Here is a 21,338-nt window from a genome sequence, read left to right as displayed (position 1 = left end):
TTGTCAGTTTCATATACTAGTGGGAATCTTTCATTATAGAACTTGGCTTGTATATTCCAATGATGGGCTTCCTCAAAATGCCCTAGGTCTTCGTGAGCAAGCGAGTTGGATGCACACCCACTTAGTTTCTTTTGTTGAGCTTTCATATACTTATAGCTCTAGTGCATCCGTTGCATGGCAATCCCTACTCACTCACATTGATATCTATTGATGGGCATCTCCATAGCCCGTTGATACGCCTAGTTGATGTGAGACTATCTTCCCCTCTTTTTGTCTTCTCCACAACCACCATTCTATTCCACCTATAGTGTTGTGTCCATGGCTCACGCTCATGTATTGCGTGAGATTGAAAAAGTTTGAGAATGTCAAAAGTATGAAACAATTACTTGGCTTGTCATCGGGGTTGTGCATGATTTAAATACTTTGTGTGGTGAAGATAGAGCATAGCCAGACTATATGATTTTGTAGGGATAACTTTCTTTGGCCATGTTGTTTTGAGAAGACATGATTGCTTTGTTAGTATGCTTGAAGTATTATTATTTTTATGTCAATATGAACTTTTGTCTTGAATCTTTCGGATCTGAATATTCATATCACAAGTAAGGAGAATTACATTGAAATTATGCCAACTAGCATTCCACATCAAAAATTATCTTTTTTATCATTTACCTACTCGAGGATGAGCAGGAATTAAGCTTGGGGATGCTTGATACGTCTCCAATGTATCTATAATTTTTGATTGCTCCATGCTATATTATCTACTGTTTTAGGCAATATTGGGCTTTATTATACACTTTTATATTATTTTTGGGACTAACCTATTAACTGGAGGCCCAGCCCAGATTTGCTGTTTTATGCCTATTTCAGTGTTTCGAATAAAAGGAATATCAGAAGGAGTCGAAACGGAACGAAATCAACTGGAGAAGTTATTTTCGGAAGGAAAGCAACACAGGGAACTTAGAGTGCATGTCAGGGGAGATACGGGCTGCCCACGAGGGTGGGGGGCGCGCCCACCCCCCTAGGGCGTGCCCCCTACCTCGTGGGGCCCCCGTGGCTCCCCCGACGTACCTCTTTCACCCATATATACCGTCGTACCCTAAAACTTCCAGAACAGAACCTAGATCGGGAGTTCCGCCGCTGCAAGCCTCTGTAGCCACCAAAAACCTCTCGGGACCCTGTTCCGGCACCCTGCCGGAGGGGGGAACCCTCACCGGTGGCCATCTTCATTATCCCGGCGCTCTCCATGACGAGGAGGGAGTAGTTCACCCTCGGGGCTGAGGGTATGTACCAGTAGCTATGTGTTTGATCTCTCTCTCTCTCTCGTGTTCTTGATTTGGCATGATCTTGATGTATCGCGAGCTTTGCTATTATAGTTGGATCTTATGTTTCTCCTCCCCCTCTTCTCTCTTGTAATGGATTGAGTTTTCCCTTTGAAGTTATCTTATCGAATTGAGTCTTTAAAGATTTGATAACACTTGATGTATGTCTTGCCGTGCGTATTTGTGGTGACAATGGGATATCACGTGCCACTTGATGTATGTTTTGGTGATCAACTTGCGGGTTCCGCCCATGAACCTATGCATAGGGGTTGGCACATGTTTTCGTCGTGATTCTCCGGTAAAAACTTTGGGCACTCTTTGAGGTTCTATGTGTTGGTTTGAATAGATGAATTGAGATTGTGTGATGCATATCGTATAATCATACCCACAGATACTTGAGGTGACAATGGAGTATCTAGGTGACATTAGGGTTTTGGTTGATTTGTGTCTTAAGGTGTTATTCTAGTACGAACTCTAGGGCTATTTGTGACACTTATAGGAATAGCCCAACGGATTGATTGGAAAGAATAACTTTGAGGTGGTTTCGTACCCTACCATAGTCTTTTCGTTTGTTCTCCGCTATTAGTGACTTTGGAGTGACTCTTTGTTGCATGTTGAGGGATAGTTATGTGATCCAATTATGTTATCATTGTTGAGAGGACTTGCACTAGTGAAAGTATGAACCCTAGGCCTTGTTTCCTATCATTGCAATACTATTTACGTTCACTTTTATCGTTTGCTATATTGCTGTTTTTATATTTTTCAGTTTACAAAAACCTATATCTACCATCCATATTGCACTTGTATCACCATCTCTTCGCCGAACTAGTGCACCTATACAATTTACCATTGTATTGGGTGTGTTGGAGACACAAGAGACTCTTTGTAATTTGGTTGCAGGGTTAGAGAGACCATCTTCATCCTACGCCTCCCACGGATCGATAAAACTTAGGTCATCCACTTGAGGGAAATTTGCTACTGTCCTACAAACCTCTGCACTTGGAGGACCAACAACGTCTACAAGAAGAAGGTTGTGTAGTAGACATCACCCGCTCGCCGGCGTCGAGGAGGATAAGGCCTCCATGCCCCCCCGGCGCCTCGGGCCCTTCTCCCACTCCCCCTCGTCCTCTCTGTCTCTCCCTGTCCCCACCAGATCCGCCTGCTCACCTCCTTCTCAGATCCACCGCCCGAACGCACCTGTCGCCGCGCGCCGTCGTCCTCGCGGTCCCCGTCGTCTCCAAGCCGAGCCATCATGCTGTAGCGCTCCGCTGCGAAGAGGCCCGTTGTCTGGTGCCCCTCGTTGGAGCCGCAGAGCTCCACAGCGAGCGGTGCCAGCCGTCCCCTTCCGCCACTGTCGCCGGCAAACTTCGTCATCTCCGGCGACTACTGCTGCTACTAAGCTGACACCGGGCCACCTTGTGCCTCCTCGGTGAGCCCCTCATGCTTCTCCCTCTCCTTGTTGACTCTGGCGCCCCCCTAGCTGCTTTCCCCATGCACGCCCGAACGCGGCGCCGCGGAGCTCGTCGCCGGCGAGTCCCAGTGACCAGTTGGTCACGGGCTTATGCCCGTTAGCTTCACCGCGCCGCGCAGCGCCTGCCTAGCCCTTTCTCTCGAGCCGTAGCACGCCGTAGCTCCGTTTCATCGTCACCCGTAGCTGCTCCGTCGCAAACCTCGTCGCCGGCCCCGTTTCCGGCCAAGTCCGCCCGTGCCACCACCACCAATCAACGCGGCGTCGAGTGGTCGTTCAAACGGACCCAGCCGCGTGTCGAACGGCGCCGTAAAACGCTATTCCGACGAGGTCCGAGCGGCTTCGTCGCCTCTTTGTGTCGCCGACGGCTCAACGCCGGCCGCGCCGACGTGGCCGACCAGGAGCCACCCCCAGGGCCACTTCCCGGTGGGTCCCAGGGGTCCCAGCTGACCCGTTGACCCCGGTCAACTGTGCTAACTTGGCGCTGCAGCCACTGACCAGTGGACCCGTCCCGTTTAGTTAAGTTAATTAACTCGGTTTTAGTTAAAACCTAATCTAATCGTTAATTAGTCACTCACATGTGGGGCCCAGCTGCTAATTAGCCACGTTTAATTAAAATAACCCACCGTTAGCCCTCTGTCTATGACATGTAGGACCCACTGGTCAGTTTGACCAGTCAGCGGGTCTGTTGACCTACTGATGTCATGCTGACACTCTGCTGACGTCATAATTCCTTTTTTATTAATATAAATAATTCCAGAATATGTTTTAAACTTGCAAAAATCATAGTAATTAATCCGTAAATCCGATGAAAATGTTTTCTACATGAAAGTTGCTCAGAAAAATCCAACGAATCCGGATACATGGTCCGTTCATCTGTCACATGCCCCTAGCATGCTGAACTTGGAACTTCCCCCCTCTTTTCCTTTTGCCAGGAATCGACCTAACGTCGGGAATTCATCCTCGGATGTTTATCCCCTCCATCTGCAACGTGTAGTACTATGTTAGGTCGACCCTAGTTCTGCTTATTGTCATGTCATGCTTAGCGTTGAATCGGTTTGCTTATATTTACTGTTTCTTCCCCCTCTTCTCTCCGATAGACCCCGAGGCCGATGATGCCCGGTGACCGACTACATCGATGACGACCCCTCCTTGCCAGAGCAACAAGGAAAGCCCCCCCCCCCTTTGATCATCCCGATATCACCCATTCCATTCTCTCATGCTTGCATTAGATTTTGCTATTGTTATTGTTTGCTCCTATTCTGATGCATAGCCTGCTTTTGTAACCTGCTCATTGTTACCTACCTGCTTATCCTAAACTGCTTAGTATAGGTTGGTTAGTGATCCATCAGTGACCCCCACCTTGTCCTTGTTGCCCCTGCTTTATCATTGAAGACCCGATCAACGGGATCGAAGACCAGGCCCCGGCACCGCACATCACTTTCCCCTTAGTTACTCGACACTACTTGGTTACTATCGAGTACCGAGGGTAAGACCTCTTCAGCACTTCTGATGTTAACCTTGTAGTGTAGTCATTCAGTTGTGGTCATCGAGGGTGATTTCCTCCTTAACCACTTCCGATACGACTCTGTCATGCAACCCCTCAAGTATGAACCTTAGGGGTGATTCCTCTTACGTTCACCTTGATGATTACATCTAGTGGAATTCATCGGGGGTGATTCCTCGGGTTTTCCCCTTGATGTTTGAACACACGGATACTTGGACTTTACCACTGTTACTTGGAAAGACGGGTCGACCCTAAGGGGTACCCGCGCGAGCTTAATTGCGAGTGATGTGGAGTCGGGTTGACCTGGAGGGTTCCCGCGAGATAATTATGAGGCGTGGCCGGGCATTCCTAGCCCTTGCCGCAAGTCCTCAAGATGGGGAAACGGGGTCACATCTTTCGTGAGTCTCTGCTTGTTACCGCGTGCTCCTAATCCACTATGATTTGGATATTTGATCTGAGGGGCCTCTGGCCTGATAGCACTAACCATCACGTGGGCATAGTATGGGAGTTCTGCGTCGTATGCATCAGCCGAAGCTTAACAGACATCGGCGACTGAGCGGTGCGCGCCGGGTTGGACTGGTAAGCACCTGCCTTTTTTAAGGAGGTAGCTAGGTCTGCTCACCGGCCGCCCTCGCAACGTGCAGGAGTTCCCGGGGAGATGGCCCATGACCCCTGGGGGCATAGGTTTAGTCCGGCGTGCTGGCCTCTCTATTAAGCCTAGGTCGGGTTGCGGCGTATTGTTTGGCCGAGGCCGGGCATGACCCACGAAAGTGTGTCCAGCCGGAGTTAATCGAGCATGGTGGGTAAGTTGGTGCACCCCTGCAGGGAAGAAAACATCTATCGATAGCCTATCCTATGGTAACGGACACTTGGAGTTGTATCCCGATCGATACTACTAGAACTGGATACTTGTGATGAGAAATGGATAGTATGGCTCTGGGATTGCTTTCTTGCAGGGAGTCGAGAAAGGATCTTTGGCCGAGGTTGATAACACTACTTGTCGGTGTCAAAACCAGCGGATCTCGGGTAGGGGGTCCCGAACTGTGCGTCTAGGCGGATGGTAACAGGAGACAAGGGACATGGTGTTTTTACCCAGGTTCGGGCCCTCTCGATGGAGGTAAAATCCTACTCCTGCTTGATTAATATTGATGATATGGGTAGTACAAGAGTAGATCTACCACAAGATCAAGGAGGCTAAACCCTAGAAGCTAGCCTATGGTATGATTGTTGTTCGTCCTACGGACTAAAACCCTCCGGTTTATATAGACACCGGAGAGGGTTAGGGTTACACAGAGTCGGTTACAATGGTAGGAGATCTACATGTCCGTATCGCCAAGCTTGCCTTCCACGCCAAGGAAAGTCCCTTCCAGACATGGGACGAAGTCTTCAATCTTGTATCTTCATAGTCCAGGAGTCCGGCCGAAGGTATAGTCCGGCTATCCGGACACCCCCTAATCCAGGACTCCCTGAGTAGCCCCTGAACCAGGCTTCAATGACGACGAGTCCGGCGCGCAGATTGTCTTCGGCATTGCAAGGCGGGTTCCTCCTCCAAGTACTTCGTAGAAGATTTTGAACACCGGGATAGTGTCCGGCTCTGCAAAATAAGTTTCCACATATTGCCATAGAGAGAATAATATTTACACAAATCTAATCTACTGACGTATTCCGTAGCATGACATCACACCACAGCCAAGCCTTTATTCGAATCGTTTTTACTGTCCCACCTCAGCGCGTTTAGCGAGGCGGTTTCCTTGGCACGTCTTGTCGAAGCAGAGATCATGTCCCCTTTATTTACGGGATTCTCATCAATACGGACGTGGGTAACCCAATCATGCTCGTTGGCATGTTTTCTCGATTAAAGGCGAGTCCCAAACGGTTACGGCGAAGGCCCTTGGTATTCAACCTCTTATAAAGAGACCAAGGCCTTACTCCTTTCTTTCAATCTCAAACGAGTTCGCCCTTCGCCTCGAGTTCCAACACCCAAGGCTCCAGATTTCAGGCGCTTCGGATCTTCGACAATGTCCAGTTCCGACCTTCGAGGCCGATGGATGCCCTCCTCCGTTACAGAGGAGGATGTGCTAAAGCTGAGAGATGCCAGGTTCTTGACCGGCGAAATCTCGCATAGGCTGCCTGCTCAAGGGCAGGTCGTTCCTACCCCCAAGCCTGGTGAGAGCGTGGTGTTCATGTCTCACTTCCGTCGGGGGCTAGGCTTCCAAACGGATCCCTTCGTGAGGGGGCTCATGTTTTATTATGGGCTGGAATTTTTCGACTTAGCTCCGAAGTCCATCCTCCATATTTCCTCATTCATCGTCGTGTGTGAAGCCTTCCTCCGTGTTACTCCTCACTTCGGACTATGGCTCAAGACCTTCAAAGTAGAGTCGAAGATGATCGAGGGATGGCACGCGGAGTGCGGAGGTGCTATTATAAGCAAGAATGCCGATGCTCCATGGCCCGAGGGCTCTTTTCAAGAGGAGCTCGGCTTATGGCAATGAGAGTGGTTCTATATCACCGCTCCCAGGGGCACCAAGTGGGTGGCGCCACCTGCCTTTCGCTCGGGTCCCCCACCACAGCTAGCATCATGGGTCAATAAAGGACTAGACTGGGGGCCGTCCAAGGACGTGCCCTTGTTGCAGGGCCGCATACGAGATCTCCTAGAAAGAGATATCAGTCTGGTCGCGGTGACACAGGTTATGCTGATTCGCCGAATCCTGCCCGGCAAACGTCGCCCCCTTCGCATGTGGGAATTCAATCCGGAGGGACCGCGAGCTCTCCAGCATTTCATGGGCGCAACGCCCGAGGAGATGTATAAATTGTTCTTCGGATCACAAGCAATGTGTCCGGACTTGACCGAGGACGCAGGTCTGAGCTGCAACCGCCCGGATACTCAAGTAAGTAGCCTTGTGCCCGGACTCGCTATCCGTATATTTGTCATAAACTTGCCCCTAAAAGAGCTGTCCTTTAAATAGGAGTGGATAGCAAAAGCAAAGTTGATCAGGTGTCCGGCTCCCCTCCCTGAGACCATGCCGGATCCCGTGCTAGTCAGGATGTTGAAGATTGTGCCTTTTGGAGGAAAGCAAGGGATGGGACAAGGAAAACCACGGCCTCCTCGAAGGAGGCTGTTCGGAAGGGAGGAACCGAAAATTCCTCTCCTCAGGGGAAGAAGAGGACTGCCTCTGAAGACCCGGAGATCATGGCCTCAAAGTGGGGGAAGAAATCCTCGTCAGAGGGTCCTCAAGGGGATCAACCCTCCACCGAGCCGTAAGTAGAGAGAGGTTTTCTTTTTAAGGGATGAGAGAAATCCTTGCTTTATATCTGAGAAAAGTAACCAAAAATTTACCTTGTAGCTCGAACCTCAGCCGTTCTCAGCAGAGCTCGTCTTTGGGGGACCTTCTTCCGGAGATGATGGAGAGCGGAACGCCCCCCCCCCTGCCGTACCGCCTAGCGAGGCGGGCGACCCTGAGGTGTCGTCGCGGAGGGTTTATCCGAATCCGGCAGGGGCGGAAGGTAGCCATATGGCCCCCCAAGGTTCTCCGCGTCCGACCTTCGACAGAGGCCATAGGACGAGTCCGGCACCGTCCGGTGCACGGTCGGAGGAGCTGAAGAATCTGCTAGGGCGAGCCTCTATCTCAGGGGAGCACCGTGCATTGATGGGTACGGTGATTGAAAGGATTTCGTCCGCGGAAAGCGGATTGCACGAGGCCGTCAGAAGTTTACTGACAGGTTTTGATGTATGTGAAATAATGTACACTTTTTGACAGTTGCGCATAAAGAAGATGCGCCCTGTGTAGATAGTATCCCCTGAGACTCTGTGTGTTGTCAAAAGTGATGGCGCGCAGAGGATCATAATCCCAGGTCTAATATGCCGCCTTCATACGTAGGTGGCAAAGTGTCCGGAGGCCAGCCGGACTGATGAATTTGCCGAGCTAAAGCGGCAGCTTGACATGGCAGATGCCGACATCGTGCTTGTCAACAAGCGGCTTGACGAGGCACAAGGTATGTAATTCCTCCGGTGGCCCCTGGTAAGAGGAGCTTTATGCCAGTATCTTACAATGTGTGTGCTTGATGCAGATGGTGCTGCTGCCATGGAGAATCTTCGGGCGGAACTTGCCCGAGCCAAGGAGCAAGCCAGAAAAAGTGATGCGGCTACCGGAAAGGCAATTGAAGAGCTGAAAGCCGAACAGGCTGCTCACTGCCGAAGCAAGAAGGAAATGGCCGAGATGGCCGTGAAGCTGAAGAGCGCTGCTGACCATTGCAAGCTTCTCGAAAAAGAAGACCGGGCGGAGCAGACGGACCTGGAGAAGGCCGTTGCCGATGCCAAGGATGCTCGCTCTACGATGAGAGCTATGAAGGAGGAGCTGCATCAGGCCGGAGAGATCGCGGCTGGAAAGCCCTTTATGCTGCGTAGGAAGTTCTGTGATCCTAAACATGCTCTGTTAGACCGGATGTGGAGTACGGCGGACACCTATCTGGATTTGGCAGCGAGTGCTGCAGATGCGACCGAACACTTTCGAGATCAAGAAGATCACGAAGTGGAAAAGCTCTTCTGGTCGCAGTTCCACAATCCAGAGCGTCCACTGTCAGTAGCCGATCATCTAGCCGAATGGGCCGAGCTAAATAGGTTGTCCGGACTCGCCATGAAGTGTGTCATGAGTCATCTGTGGCCGGAGAGGCCAAAGCCGAAAAGTTATTTCAGCTTGGTGCAGTAGTTCCTTGGTGCGGTGCCGCATATTAATGCGATGAAGAGGTCAGCGTGCACGGATGGCTCTTGCCCGTGTCAAGACATACTGGGCGGAGATGGAGGCCATCGCTGTTGCATCCCGAGATTCGGACGAAAGCCGAGTACCTGCGGAGCACTATTTTCAGGAAGTTCTTCAAGGCGCTTGTGTAATAGAGACGCAGTGCTCGAAGGATGTTATGTTCAAATAGCATGTGTTATTGTAAAACAATGTTTTGATAAATTGTAGAAGCTTTTTATACTTGTGCCTTCAAGTATTATAACACCTCCTGTGCGGCCGTTTAAGATATATATATATATATATATATAATCTGAAAGATGGCAGTCGTCGGCTTCAGCCCCCACGCAAATAATGCGGGGGTGTTCGCAGAAGGCGCATTTTCACACTTAATCCAACGTCTTGGTCCTACAAAGGAGGTGATAGCGCAGCGAACTAGGCAATCGGACTATGATGCTTTATCACTTTCACTTAGCCATAGGAGTTTGATAGTGAGGCTACTTATATAGCCCCTGGTGGCGCCTGCGCTCGCCCGAACTCGGGGCGCGTATGTGCCTGGCCGGGAAACGGCCCTTCGTTAATGCGGAGGAATCCTAAAGATTCCGATAAGTCATCGAGTGGTTGACTAGTCTGACGCTATATCATGACAGTCAGTTTTCGTCTTTCTCTACTAAGGTGCTCGCCTGGCCGAACCGGGGCACAATCACAGTAGTTCTCCTTGTGCCGCCTTAGCCGATAGAGCGGAATGTAAGGCAGCAAAACACAGGAGCCGGGCAACCCAACATTTGACCAAAGACATGATTCGGAGCTGATGCATATAAGGCCAAACTCGCGATGCCGAACACTCCCTAAGGTATTCGGTCTTTATGAGGGCAGGCGGGACAATGCCCTTAGTTATAAGCCCCTAGTGTCCAGGTATGCGCAAAATTCTGACGTGGCCACATGCCAAGACGCCAGCCTCCTCCGTGGTTATACCAAAAAACCAGGGGATGTGTATCAACAAGAGACAGTAAAAAAGGTTTACGCAGGGTCTTAATCTGAAAAGAATCCTTGGAACGGGTCCCTGCTGCACGTCTGCGCCTGTGTCTTCGTTGTGCCGTATCCTGGACGGGCGCAGCATGGTGTTCATCTGTAAAAGAGAGGAACTTAGTTGAAGAAAGGTCGTGCCGAACAGAAGTTATACTAAATAAACAAAGTATAAATTGAAATGGGTAAGATTGAGCTTTATTGTCTCTTGTTGTATATGCGCGGAGCCCCTAGTATAGGGGGATACAGCTATTTAAGCCTTTATCAATTATATGTTTATGCCGGACTCGTCTAGCCGTGTCAGTGGCCTTAACTACCTGTTTAGATGTTTTGGTTGGTGAAGCCGTTTTATTGTGGGGCTGTCAAGGCAGCCGCACAGTCTTCCGCGCGGGAGGCGCACTCAATGTTTTCCCTTTAATGAGATGATGCCTCGTAGACCGGGCATCTTGAGCGTCAGAGATGCATAATGCGGTATTGCGTTAAAGTGGGTGAAAGCTTCGCGTCCCGGCAGTGCTTGATAGCTACTTGAGAATGGGGCGATGTTGAAACTTAGCTTTTTGCGACAGAAGTTATCGGGGGAGCTGAACATAACTTCTAGCCGGAGAGAACCCATGCAATGGGCATCCGGACCTGGCGCTACCCCTTGAAAGGAGGTTTTGCTATGGCGAATTTTTGTTGGGTCTATCCCCATATTGCGGATTGTGTCCTGGTATAACAGGTTTAGATCACTGCCGCCGTCCATCAGGACATTTGTAAAGTGGTGTCCGCCGATTATTGGATCTAATACTAAGGCAGTCCAGCCTGCGTTCCGGATACTTCTAGAGTAATCCTGATGGTCGAACGTGATCGGTTTTAAAAACCAGTGGCGAGACTCCTTTGGGATAGGCCGTTTGGCGCGTGTCTCTATGGGCGCCGCTCATTTTGTCACGTGAAGTAAGTTTACTGTTTTGACTTCTTGTGGGAAATTCTTTTGTTTCCTGGTGCTCTGCTTGTGGGGTTCGTCATCGTCCTCACTTGGTGTGTCGAGCCCCTTGTGTTCGGCATTGAGTTTGCCGGATTGCTTGAAGACCCAACAATCTCTGTGGGTATGATTCACACGCTTTCTGGGAGTACTGTGTATTTGACATATCCTGTCCAAGATTTTGTTTAGGTTGGACAGCTCGTCCTTGCTATCTTGGAGGGGCGGCTTTTTCTGATTCTGCCGCGAGCTTTTGAATCCGGCATTGACTGCCGTGCTCTTTGGGCTGCTTCCCTTATTCCGGCGCTGGTCCTTGCTGTGTCGGGGTTTTCCTTTTCCATCTCTAACTTCGGATGTACTTGGGTCGCTGGTGCTACATCTTGCCAACCAGCTGTCCTCTCCCGCGCAAAAGCGGGTCATGAGGCTTGTTAATGCGACCATTGTTCTTGGCTTTTCTTGGCCGAGGTGTTTGGCGAGCCATTCGTCTCGAACGTTATGCTTAGAAGCTGCTAGGGCTTCAGCGTCCGGACAGTCGACTATCTGATTCTTTTTAATAAGGAATCTTTTCCAGAATTTCCGGGCTGACTCTCTGGGCTGTTGAGTTATATGACTTAGATCATCTGCATCCGGAGGGCGGACATAGGTCCCTTGAAAATTTGCCCGGAAAGCATCCTCGAGCTCTTCCCAACTTCCAGTGGTGTTTTCGGGGAGGCTTTTGAGCCAATGCCGAGCTGGCCCTTTAAGTTTGAGGGGTAAGTATTTTATGGCGTGGAGGTCATCTCCTATGGCCATGTGTATGTGGAGGATGTAATCCTCAATCCAGACTCCAGGGTCTGTTGTTCCGTCGTACGCCTCTATATTTACGGGCTTGAATCCCACTGGAAATTCATGGTCCAGAACCTCATCGGTGAAACATAGGGGGTGTGCGGCTCCCCTGTATTTGGGTGTGCCGTGATGTTCGGATATTGGTTGTTACGAGAGCTTGCTTTCTTGGCCCATAGATAGATCTAGCTGGGCCATCTTTTTGATGCGAGTCCTTGAGTGGATCGCGTGCCGGCTTGTGTGCGGCGCCGCTTGCCCCTCTATGCTGGCCATGGGGTCGTCTAACCGACCGGGTGGCTTTCTTATTTTTTGATTGCGGGGGCTCTAAGGCCTCCTCATCAAATTCAGGAAGTAGCTTTCGCTTCGGATAGCTTTTGGTGTGGCGACTGCCGCCGTATTTGTCTGCGGTGTTGACTACTTTGCTCCATCTGATTTTGAGTGCATCTTCCGCAGTTTTGAGCTTCCGCTTCTGCTTTTTCAGGCTACGCGCAGTGGCAACGAGCCTTTTTTGGAGGTTCCTCTGCTCCATGAGCTTGTCCGGCGTAAGGTTGTCCGGAATGCTTTTTTCGCCGGGGACGGATTGTTCGGTTGGTTTATCCAAGTTGTCCTGTTCGGACTGTTGCTCCGAGGCGTGTTCGTCGTCCGCCGGCTCGTCCTGCTCTATGGCTGGGTCTGTATGGCTGCTGTCTTTATTGAGGCGGGGCTTGGAGCAGCGCTTACGTTGCCGCTTTGATTGCTTTTCAAGTGAATGATCCCTCGTTGCGTCCCTGTGTTCCTCGTCGTCGCTTCCTTTAGGTGTGTCCACCGTGTACACATCATGAGATGAGGTGGCTGTTCAGTGCCCTATAGGCGTTGGTTCATGTTCGTCTCCTACATCGTCGTCCATACCGTTGATGTCTTCGGAGTCGAAGTCGAGCACGTCGTTTAAATTATCGACAGTGGCTACGAAGTGGGTGGTGGGTGGGCATCGAATTTCTTCGTCGTGCGCATCCCAATCCTGCCGGTCATAGTCCGGCCCGGACTCTCCTGACAAAGAGAGAGACCTGAGTGAATTCAGAATGTCGCCGAAGGGCAAGTACTGAAAGATATCTGCGGCCGTGAGTTCCATGATCGCCGCCCAATCGGCTTCGATTGGTAGGGGCACAGAGGGCTCGGAGTCCGGAAAGGAGTCCGGCGCCTTGGAGTCACGGGCTTCACAGAGGGTGTTGGGGAACGTAGTAATTTCAAAAAATTTCCTACGCACACGCAAGATCATGGTGATGCATAGCAATGAGAGGGGAGAGTGTTGTCTACGTACCCTCGTAGACCGACAGCGGAAGCGTTATGACAACGCGGTTGATGTAGTCGTACGTCTTCACGGCCCGACCGATCAAGCACCGAAACTATGGCACCTTCGAGTTCTAGCACACGTTCAGCTCGATGACGATCCCCGGACTTCGATCCAGCAAAGTGTCGGGGAAGAGTTCCGTCAGCATGACGGCGTGGTGACGATCTTGATGTTCTACCGTCGCAGGGCTTCGCCTAAGCACCGCTACAATATTATCGAGGAGTATGGTGGAGGGGGGCACCGCACACGGCTAAGAGAACGATCACGAAGATCAACTTGTGTGTCTAGAGGTGCCCTTCTGCCCCCGTATATAAAGGAGCAAGGGGGAGGGGCGGCCGGCCAGGAGGAGGCGCGCCAGGGAGGAGTCCTACTCCTACCGGGAGTAGGACTCCCTCCTTTTCCTTGTCCAACTAGGAGAGGGGGAAGGAAGGGAGAGAGGAGAGGAAGGAAAGGGGGGGGTGCCGCCCCCCCTCCTTGTCCAATTCGGACTAGAGGGGGAGGGGCGCGCGGCCTGCCCTGACCGCCCCTCCTCTGCTCCACTTTGGGCCCATTAGGCCCATTAACCCCCGGGGGGGTTCCGGTAACCCCCCGGTACTCTGGTTTTATCCGAAACTTCTCCGGAACACTTCCGGTGTCCGAATATAGCCGTCCAATATATCAATATTTATGTCTCGACCATTTCGAGACTCCGCGTCATGTCCATGATCACATCCGGGACTCCGAACAAACTTCGGTACATCAAAATATATAAACTCATAATGAAACTGTCATTGTAACGTTAAGCGTGCGGACCCTACAGGTTCGAGAACAATGTAGACATGACCGAGACACGTCTCCAGTCAATAACCAATAGCGGAACCTGGATGCTCATATTGGCTCCTACATATTCTATGAAGATCTTTATCGGTCAGACCGCATAACAACATACGTTATTCCCTTTGTCATCGGTATGCTACTTGCCCGAGATTCGATCGTCGGTATCTTAATACCTAGTTCAATCTCGTTACCGGCAAGTCTCTTTACTCGTTCCGTAATACATCATCTCGCAACTAACTCATTAGTTGCAATCCTTGTAAGGCTTATGTGATGTGCATTACCGAGAGGGCCCAGAGATACCTCTCCGACAATCGGAGTGACAAATCCTAATCTCGAAATACGCCAACCCAACATGTACCTTTGGAGACACCTGTAGTGCTCCTTTATAATCACCCAGTTACGTTGTGACGTTTGGTAGCACACAAAGTGTTCCTCCGGCAAACGAGAGTTGCATAATCTCATAGTCATAGGAACATGTATAAGTCATGAAGAAAGCAATAGCAACATACTAAATGATCGGGTGCTAAGCTAATGGAATGGGTCATGTCAATCACATCATTCTCCTAATGATGTGATCCCGTTAATCAAATGACAACACATGTCAATTGTTAGGAAACATAACCATCTTCGATTAACGAGCTAGTCAAGTAGAGGCATACTAGTGACGTTTAGTTTGTCTATGTATTCACACAAGTATTATGTTTCCGGTTAATGCAATTCTAGCATGAATAATAAACATTTATCATGATATAAGGAAATAAATAATAACTTTATTATTGCCTCTAGGGCATATTTCCTTCAGTCTCCCACTTGCACTAGAGTCAATAATCTAGATTACACAGTAATGATTCTAACACCCATGGAGCTTTGGTGCTGATCATGTTTTGCTCGTGGAAGAGGCTTAGTCATTGGGTCTGCTACATTCAGATCCGTATGTATCTTGCAAATCTCTATGTCTCCCACCTGGACTAGATCCCGGATGGAATTGAAGCGTCTCTTGATGTGCTTGGTTCTCTTGTGAAATCTGGATTCCTTTGCCAAGGCAATTGCACCAGTATTGTCACAAAAGATTTTCATTGGACCCGATGCACTAGGTATGACACCTAGATCGGATATGAACTCCTTCATCGAGACTCCTTCGTTTGCTGCTTCTGAAGCAGCTATGTACTCCGCTTCACATGTAGATCCCGCCACAACACTTTGTTTAGAACTGCACCAACTGACAACTCCACCGTTTAATGTAAACACGTATCCGGTTTGCGATTTAGAATCATCCGGATCAGTGTCAAAGCTTGCATCAATGTAACCATTTACGATGAGCTCTTTGTCACCTCCATATACGAGAAACATATCCTTAGTCCTTTTTAGGTATTTCAGGATGTTCTTGACCGATGTCCAGTGATCCACTCCTAGATTACTTTGGCACCTCCCTGCTAGACTTATAGCAAGACACACATCAGGTCTGGTACACAGCATTGCATACATTATAGAGCCTATGGCTGAAGCATAGGGAACATCTTTCATTTTCTCTCTATCTTCTGCAGTGGTCGGGCATTGAGTCTTACTCAATTTCACACCTTGTAACACAGGCAAGAATCCTTTCTTTGCTTGATCCATTTTGAACTTCTTCAAAACTTTGTCAAGGTATGTGCTTTGTGAAAGCCCAATTAAGAGTCTTGATCTATCTCTATAGATCTTAATGCCCAATATGTAAGTAGCTTCACCGAGGTCTTTCATTGAAAAACTCTTATTAAAGTATCCCTTTATGCTATCCAGAAATTCTATATCATTTCCGATTAGTAATATGTCATCCACATATAATATCAGAAATGCTACAGAGCTCCCACTCACTTTCTTGTAAATACAGGCTTCTCCAAAAGTCTGTACAAACCCAAATGCTTTGACCACACTATCAAAGCGTTTATTCCAACTCCGAGAGGCTTGCACCAGTCCATAAATGGATCGCTAGAGCTTGCACACTTTGTTAGCTCCTTTTGGATCGACAAAACCTTCCGGCTGCATCATACACAACTCTTCTTCCAGAAATTCATTCAGGAATGCAGTTTTGACATCCATCTGCCAAACATAATCATAAAATGCGGACAATTGCTAACATGATTCGGACAGACTTAAGCATCGCTACGGGTGAGAAGGTCTCATCATAGTCAATCCCTTGAACTTGTTGAACCCCTTTTGCGACAAGTTGAGCTTTGTAGACAGTAATATTACCGTCAGCGTCAGTCTTCTTCTTGAAGATCCATTTATTCTCAATTGCTTGCCGATCATTGGGCAAGTCAACCAAACTCCATACTTTGTTTTCATACACGGATCCCATCTCAGATTTCATGGGTTCAAGCCATTTTGCGGAATCAGGGCTCACCATCGCTTCTCCATAGTTCGTAGGTTCATCATGATCTAGTAGCATGACTTCCAGAATAGGATTACCATACCACTCTGGTGCGGATCTTACTCTGGTTGATCTATGAGGTTCAGTAGTATCTTGTTCTGAAGTTTCATGGATCATCATCATTAGCTTCCTCACTAATTGGTGTAGGTGTCACAGAAACTGGTTTCTGTGATGTACTACTATAAGGGATCAGGTACAATTACCTCATCAAGTTCTACTTTCCTCCCACTCACTTCTTTTGAGAGAAACTCCTTCTCTAGAAAGTTTCCGAATTTAGCAACAAAAGTCTTGCCTTCGGATCTGTGATAGAAGGTGTATCCAATAGTTTCCTTTGGATATCCTATGAAGACACATTTCTCCAATTTGGGTTCGAGCTTATCAGGTTGAAGCTTTTTCACATAAGCATCGCAGCCCCAAACTTTAAGAAACGACAACTTTGGTTTCTTGCCAAACCATAGTTCATAAGGCGTCGTCTCAACGGATTTCGATGGTGCCCTATTTAACGTGAATGCGGCCGTCTCTAAAGCATAACCCCAAACGATAGCGGTAAATCAGTAAGAGACATCATAGATCGCACCATATCTAGTAAAGTACGATTACGACATTCGGACACACCATTACACTGTGGTGTTCCGGGTGGCGTGAGTTGCGAAACTATTCCGCATTGTTTCAAATGTACACCAAACTCGTAACTCAAATATTCTCCTCCACGATCAGATCGTAGAAACTTTATTTTCTTGTTACGATGATTTTCAACTTCACTCTGAAATTCTTTGAACTTTTCAAATGTTTCAGACTTATGTTTCATTAAGTAGATATACCCATATCTGCTTAAGTCATCTGTGAAGGTGAGAAAACAACGATATCTGCCACGAGCCTCAACATTCATCGGACCACGTACATCTGTATGTATGATTTCCAACAAATCTGTTGCTTCTCCATAGTACCGGAGAACGGTGTTTTGGTCATCTTGCCTATAAGGCACGGTTCGCAAGTACCAAGTGATTCATAATCAAGTGGTTCCAAAAGCCCATCAGTATGGAGTTTCTTCATGCGCTTTACACCGATATGACCCAAACGGTAGTGCCACCAATAAGTTGCACTATCATTATCAACTCTGCATCTTTTGGCTTCAACATTATGAATATGTGTGTCACTACTATCGAGATTTAATAAGAATAAACCACTCTTCAAGGGTGCATGACCATAAAAGATATTACTCATATAAATAGAACAACCATTATTCTCTGATTTAAATGAATAACCGTCTCGCATCAAACAAGATCCAGATATAATGTTCATGCTCAACACTGGCACCAAATAACAATTATTTAGGTCTAATACTAATCCCGAAGGTAGATGTAGAGGTAGCGTGCCGACCGCGATCAAATCGACTTTGGAACCATTTCCCGCGCGCATCATCACCTCGTCCTTAGCCAATCTTCGCTTAATCCGTAGTACCTGTTTCGAGTTGCAAATATTAGCAACAGAACCAATATCAAATACCCAGGTGCTACTGCGAGTATTAGTAAGGTCCACATCAATAACATGTATGTCACATATACCTTTGTTCACCTTGCCATCCTTCTTATCCGCCAAATACTTGGGGCAGTTCCGCTTCCAGTGACTAGTCTGCTTGCAGTAGAAGCACTCAGTTTCAGGCTTAGGTCCAGATTTGGGTTTCTTCTCCTGAGCAGCAACTTGCTTGTTGTTCTTCTTGAATTTACCCTTCTTCTTCCCTTTGCCCTTTTTCTTGAAACTAGTGGTCTTGTTAACCATCAACACTTGATGCTCCTTCTTGATTTCTACCTCCGCAACTTTCAGCATTGCGAAGAGCTCGGGAATTGTCTTATCCATCCCTTGCATATTATAGTTCATCACGAAGCTCTTGTAGCTAGGTGGAAGTGATTGGAGAATTCTTTCAATGACGCAATCATCTGGAAGATTAACTCCCAATTGAATCAAGTGATTATTATACCCAGACATTTTGAGTATATGCTCACTGACAGAACTGTTCTCCTCCATCTTGCAGCTATAGAACTTATTAGAGACTTCATATCTCTCAATCTGGGCATTTGCTTGAAATATTAACTTCAACTCCTGGAACATCTCATATGCTCCATGACGTTCAAAACGTCGTTGAAGACCCGATTCTAAGCCGTAAAGCATGGCACATTAAACTATCGAGTAGTCATCAGCTTTGCTCTGTCAGACGTTCTTAACGTCGTCAGTTGCATCAGCAGCAGGCCTGGCACCTAGCGGTGCTTCCAGGACGTAATTCTTCTGTGCAGCAATGAGGATAATCCTCAAGTTACGGACCCAGTCCGTGTAATTGCTACCATCATATTTCAACTTTGCTTTCTCAAGGAACGCATTAAAATTCAACGGAACAACAGCACGGGCCATCTATCTACAATCAAACATAAACAAGCAAGATACTATCAGGTACTAAGTTCATGATAAATTAAAGTTCAATTCATCATATTACGTAAAAACTCCCACTTAGATAGACATCCCTCTAGTCATCTAAATGATCACGTGATCCATATCAACTAAACCATGTCCGATCATCACGTGAGATGGAGTAGTTTCAATGGTGAACATCACTATGTTGATCATATCTACTATATGATTCACGCTCGACCTTTCGGTCTCCGTGTTCCGAGGCCATATCTGTTATATGCTAGGCTCGTCAAGTTAAACCTGAGTATTCTGCGTGTGCAACTGTTTTGCACCTGTTGTATTTGAACGTAGAGCCTATCACACCCGATCATCACGTGGTGTCTCAGCACGAAGAACTTTCGCAACGGTGCATACTCAGGGAGAACACTTTTACTATGATAATTTAGTGAGGGATCATCTTATAATGCTACCGTCAATCAAAGCAACATAAGATGCATAAAAGATAAACATCACATGCAATCAATATAAGTGATATGATATGGCCATCATCATCTTGTGCTTGTGATCTCCATCTCCGAAGCATCGTCATGATCACCATCGTCACCGGCGTGACACCTTGATCTCCATCATAGCATCGTTGTCGTCTCGCCAATCTTATGCTTCTACGACTATCGCTACCGCTTCGTGATAAAGTAAAGCATTACAGGGCGATTGCATTGCATACAATAAAGCGACAACCATATGGCTCCTGCCAGTTGCCGATAACTCGGTTACAAAACTTGATCATCTCATACAATAAAATTAAGCATCATGTCTTGACCATATCACATCACAACATGCCCTGCAAAAACAAGTTAGACGTCCTCTACTTTGTTTGTTGCAAGTTTTACATGGCTGATACGGGCTTAAGCAAGAACCAATCTTACCTACGCATCAAAACCACAACGATAGTTTGTCAAGTTGGTGCCGTTTTAACCTTCGCAAGGACCGGGCATAGCCACACTCGGTTCAACTAAAGTTGGAGAAACTGACACCCGCCAGCCACCTGTGTGCAAAGCACGTCGGTAGAACCAGTCTCGCGTAAGCGTACGTGTAATGTCGGTCCGGGCTGCTTCATCCAACAATACCGCCGAACCAAAGTATGACATACTGGTAAGTAGTATGACTTATATCGCCAACAACTCACTTGTGTTCTACTCGTGCATATAACATCAACACATAAAACCTAGCTCTGATACCACTGTTGGGGAACGTAATAATTTCAAAAAAATTCCTACACACACGCAAGATCATGGTGATGCATAGCAACGAGAGGGGAGAGTGTTGTCTACATACCCTCGTAGACCGACAGCAGAAGCATTATGACAACGCGGTTGATGTAGTCGTACGTCTTCACGGCCCGACCGATCAAGCACCGAAACTAAAACACCTCCGAGTTCTAGCACACGTTCAGCTCGATGACGATCCCCGGACTCTGATCCAGCAAAGTGTCGGGGAAGAGTTCCGCCAGCACGACGGCGTGGTGAAGATATTGATGTTCTACCGTCGCAGGGCTTCGCCTAAGCACCGCTACAATATTATCGAGGAGTATGGTGGAGGGGGGCACCGTACACGGCTAAGAGAACGATCACGAAGATCAACTTGTGTGTCTAGAGGTGCCCCCTGCCCCCGTATATAAAGGAGCAAGGGGGAGGGGCGGCCGGCCAGGAGGAGGCGCGCCAGGGAGGAGTCCTACTCCTACCGGGAGTAGGACTCCCTCCTTTTCCTTGTCCAACTAGGAGAGGGGGAAGGAAGGGAGAGAGGAAGGAAAGGGGGGGCGCCGCCGCCCCTCCTTGTCCAATTCAGACTAGAGGGGGAGGGGCGCGCGGCCTGCCCTGACCGCCCCTCCTCTGCTCCCCTTTGGGCCCATTAGGCCCATTAACCCTCGGGGGGTTCCGGTAACCCCCCGGTACACCGGTTTTATCCGAAACTTCTCCGGAACACTTCCGGTGTCCGAATATAGCCGTCCAATATATCAATCTTTATGTCTCGACCATTTCGAGACTCCACGTCATGTCCATGATCACATCCAGGACTCCGAACAAACTCCGGTACACCAAAATATATAAACTCATAATGAAACTGTCATTGTAACGTCAAGCGTGCGGACCCTACGGGTTCGAGAACAATGTAGACATGACCGAGACACGTCTCCAGTCAATAACCAATAGCGGAACCTGGATGCTCATATTGGCTCCTACATATTCTACGAAGATCTTTATCGGTCAGACCGCATAACAACATACGTTATTCCCTTTGTCATCGGTATGTTACTTGCCCGAGATTCGATCGTCGGTATCTTAATACCTAGTTCAATCTCGTTACCGGCAAGTCTCTTTACTCGTTCCGTAATACATCATCTCGCAACTAACTCATTAGTTGCAATGCTTGCAAGGCTTATGTGATGTGCATTACCAAGAGGGCCTAGAGATACCTCTCCGACAATCGGAGTGACAAATCCTAATCTCGAAATACGCCAACCCAACATGTACCTTTGGAGACACCTGTAGAGC

Source organism: Triticum urartu, chromosome 3 (assembly GCF_003073215.2).
Source record: "Triticum urartu cultivar G1812 chromosome 3, Tu2.1, whole genome shotgun sequence".
NCBI lineage: Eukaryota > Viridiplantae > Streptophyta > Magnoliopsida > Poales > Poaceae > Triticum > Triticum urartu.
The sequence above is the reverse complement of the archived record's forward strand: the minus strand, read 5'-3'. Positions refer to the sequence as shown.